Source organism: Hylobates moloch, unplaced genomic scaffold (assembly GCF_009828535.3).
Source record: "Hylobates moloch isolate HMO894 unplaced genomic scaffold, HMol_V3 SCAFFOLD_1, whole genome shotgun sequence".
Lineage (NCBI taxonomy): Eukaryota > Metazoa > Chordata > Mammalia > Primates > Hylobatidae > Hylobates > Hylobates moloch.
The window spans coordinates 13,413,430-13,418,009 of NW_026652276.1; the positions used below are offsets into that span (position 1 = coordinate 13,413,430).

Below are 4,580 nucleotides of genomic sequence, written 5' to 3' on the forward strand. Positions count from 1 at the left end.
CATAAAGGCTAAAACTCCAGGTTTTTGGAAAGTGTGTGGATGAAAGGGACCCTTAGCAGCCAAAGACTGGGGAAACACATAGAGAAGAGGAGCTGGAGAAAATTGCCCTTTTTTAAAAAAAAAAAAATTTAAGAAATGGAGTCTTGCTCTGTGGCTCAGGCTGTAGTAAAAAGGCACAATCACAGATCACTGCAGCCTCAAACTCTTGGGCTCAGATGATCCTCCTGCCTCATGCCCCTGAGTAGTTGAGATTACAAGTGTTAGCCGCCATGCCCAGAAAAAAACATATACTTTGAATGGAGTCCTGAGCTCAACCACAAGCGGCACATGCATGGAACTGACCTAAAACAACATAGTAAAGCTTTGACAACTGACCTATAGTACAGACCACTGCCTAGGTCTCAGAGAAACCGCAAAGGCACACACAACAGAGCAGTCGAAAATAGCACAGCAAAGGATTTTATAAACAAAAATGACATTCAAACAATAGTCTACAGACGTGGATTGGTACTCATAGTCTGAATGCAACCAAATCGATTGCATATTCTCCAGAAAATTACAAAGGCAGCAGAATTTTATTACATACTATTCAAAATGTCCAGGATATAATAAAAAATAATTGATATATGAATAATCATAAAAATATCTCAAGGGATTAACTCTTAAGGGAAATGACAGTCAATAGGCAGATGCTAAACCGAAACTGATCGAGATGTTGGAATTATTCAAAAAAGACTCGGAAATTAGAATTATAGTTATGGCCCATGAATTAAGAGTGAACACTCTTGAAACAAATAGATAGTTGTCAGGAGAGAAACAGAAGAAACAGAAAAGAATAAAATGGCATTTTTTTTTTTTTAAGTCAGAGTTTTGCTCTGTCACCCAGGCTGGAGTGCAATGGCGCAATCTCGGCTCACTGCAACATCTGCCTCCCAGGTTCAAGCAATTCTCCTGAAAATGGCAATTTTATAACAAAGAAATGAATTAGTGAGAATTTTAAAATTCACTGAAAGAGAGCCATAGCAAAATGGAAATAACAGAAGACGGAGTCGGCAGACTTGAAGATAAAAATCAATAGGAATTATATCATCTGAACAAAAATTGGGAATATTATAAATAGCCCCAGAGACTTGTAGGACGTTATCAAAAGGTTATTCATGTTGTCATTAGAATTGTGAAAGAAGAAAAGACAGAGATTGGTATGGAAAAAAAGTTTTGATTTAATAATGGCTGAAAACATCACCAATTGGATGAAAGACAATCCCACAGATAAAAGGAACTCAGTCAGCCTCAAATAGATTAAACTCAAAGAGAACCACACCCAGATACATCATAATTGAAGTATTGAAAATCAAATATTAGGAAAAATCTTAAAAGCAGACAGAAAAAAAATGGCATTATGTAGAGAGCAATGAAGATTCAAAGGACTACACCTCTCGCAAATAATCATGAATGCCAGAGACAGTGAATCAATATTTTGAAAGTGCTAGGGAAAACAACAACAACTCTGTCCTTCCAGAATTCTATATCCAGTGAAAACGTACTTCAGGAATAAAAACAAAATAAAGATACTCCAAAATGGTAAAAAAAAAAAAAAAAAATAGACAATTTGTCACAAGTATACCTGTTCTAAAAGAAAGGCTTAAAAAAAAAGTTCGTATGCAGAGAACCATTGACAAAATAAGAAAACTTGGAACTTCAGAATGAAGAACCACCAAAATGATAAAAATATAAATAATTGTAATAGGCTGCTTTCTCGTCGAGATTTTAAAAAATGTGTATCACTATTGAATGGGAAAAGTACATCATATGTCACTATTTAATATGGTTTTCAATGTTCACAGATATGACACATATGACAAGTATAACATAAAGGAAGGAACGAAAGGACCTACAGTGTGATAGCTATTTCTATCACACTACATCAGGTAAGACAGCTACGTCTTACTTGAGGTGATAAAATATGATCTCTAAGTAGACTGTGAAAAGTTAGACATGTACATTGTAATCCCTGATAAAGCATTAAAAATTACACAGAAATAATCAAGATTTTAACAGGTTGATTCTAAAATTCACATGAAAAGGCAAAGGAATTAGAATGACCAAAACAATTTTGAAAAAGAACAAATTTGCTCTACTCACACTACCTAATTTTAGGACTCACTATAAAGCTATAATGATCAAGAAAGTGTGGGAGTGACAAAAGGATAGACATATTGATCAATGGAACATATAGCAAGTCCAGTAATTCATCCACACAAACATAGTCAATTCATTTTTGATAAACCTATAAAGCTGAATCAAGATTTTAGATTTTATCATACTTACAAACTTTTGATCTGTGAATGTCATTGTTAAGAGAATGAAAAACAAGCTAGGAAAAATATTTCAAATTACATATTGAACAAAGGATATAAATCCAGAATATGGAAAGAACTCTTAAAACAACAAGGGAAAAAAGCTCAAAAGTTTGTAAAATATTTTAACAGACACTTCACCACAGAGTACCTATGAATGATAACTAAATACATAAAAATATGTTAAATTTTATTAGTCCTTAGGAAAATACAAAGTAAAATTATAAAAGGATACCAATACACACCCAATAGAATGGTGAATATTTTTTTAAATGCCAATACCAAGTGCAGACAAGAATCTGGAGCAACTGGAAATCTCATACATTTTTAATAGGAATGCAGAATGGTACTATGGAAAATACTTTAACAAATTTATTATATAAATAGACACATATATGTTTCAGTAATCTTATTCTTAGGTACTTACACTAAATAAATGAAAATATATACAAAAACCTGAACTCAAGTGTTTATAGCAGCATTATTTATAATCGCCCCAAACTAGAAACAACCTAAATGTTTCCGTGGGTTAAGTAGGTAAATGGATAAACAAAGCTTGGTACATTTATACAATGCACCTTTGCTCATCAATAAAAATAAACAAGCTGCTAATACACATGACAACACAGATGTGAAAGAAGACAGACTTAAAAGGTTACATACTGTATGATTCCATATATATGACATCCTGGAAAAGTGAAAACTCTTACGATAAAGAACAGATCAATGGTTTCCAGGGGTAAGAAATGCGTATAACATTTGACAAAAAAGAAATAGCACAAGGCAATTTTTTTTTATTTGAAAGAACTATTCCAGGGAGCCGGCAGCAGAGGAGCCTGGGACATGGGCCCGGGGCGGGGATGCACTGTCGAGGGGTGGGAGCTGGTGCCATCACCACAAAGAAATTTACCAAGGCCAGCCAGGCCCTGCAGCTCATGCCTGTAATCCCAGCACTTTGGGAGGCCAAGGCGGGTAGATGACCTGAGGTCAGGAGTTCGAGACCAGCATGGTCCAACATGATGAAACCCCGTCTCTACAAAAAATTCAAAAAATTAGCCAGGCGTGGTGGCACGCACCTGTAGTCCCAGCCACTCAGGAGGCTGAGGCGGGAGAATTGCTTGAACCTGGGAGGCAGAGGTTGCAGTGAGCCGAGATAGTGTCACTGCACTCCAGCCTGGGCAACAGAGCAAGACTCCATCTCAAAAAAGAAAAAAAGAGAAAAAAGAAAAGAAATTTTCCAAGGCCAAGTATAAGGAGTGAAGGACGGTCTTGGGTGAGGACCAGCTAGCCCAGATGTCAAAGCAGTTGGGCATGTTCAAGACCAACCTGGAGGAATTTGCCAGCAAGCACACGCAGGAGATCCAGAAGGATCCTGAGTTCCATGTGCAGTTCCAGGACATATGTGCAACCTTTAGGGTGGAGCCTTTGGCTTCTGGAAAAGGATTTTGATTTGAGATGCTGGGTGTGAGGGATTTTTATTAAGAACTAGGTGTCTACATTATCAAAGCGTGCCTGGTGCTGAGCATTGGAGTGGAAGTCCGATAACTCTGGAGGAACTATATCAACAGGTGTTAAAAGGAAGGGGTAAGTTCACCCAGGATGTCAGTCAAGATGACCTGATCAGGGCCATCAAGAAACTAAAGGCACTTGGCACTGGCTTTGGCATCATCCCTGTGAGTGGCACTTACCTCATTCAGTCTGTTCCAGCTGAATTCAATATGGATCACACCATGGGGCTGCAACTGGGCGAGAAAAATGGCTATTGACTGTCAGAGAGATCAAAACCAGTCTTAAATGGGAGACTGAGTGAGCGGGGCAAGTGCTGGAACACCTGCTGAGAGAAGGGCTGGCGTGGCTGGACTTACAGGCCCCAGGGGAGACCCACTACTGGCTGCCAGCTCTCTTCACCGACCTCTATTCCCCCAGGAGATTACAGCTGAGGAGGCCAGAGAAGTCCTCCCCTGACTGTGGAAGGGCACACAGCAGCAGGCAGGGAGAAGCAGGGAGGCCTATTGGCCAATAAACCTGGGCAGTTTTGTTTATTTAAAAAAAAAAAATAGAAAAAAAAAGCGCCCCTCGAAAAAGAACTATTCTGTATTTTGATTATAATGGAGGTTACATGACTATGCTTTTGTTAAAACTCTACATCAAAAATTTGAATTTTACGATATACATTTTAAAAATTCAAAATGAAACAATAGTAATTGATGATAGCCATTTTAC

The 4,580-nt window shown here is 37.8% G+C and overlaps 1 pseudogene; it reads left to right on the forward strand.

Moving 5' to 3' along the window:
• Positions 1-3,217: 3,217 nt before the first annotated feature.
• On the forward strand, positions 3,218-4,322 carry LOC116809441 (vacuolar-sorting protein SNF8-like; annotated as a pseudogene).
• The last annotated feature ends 258 nt before the right edge of the window (positions 4,323-4,580 follow it).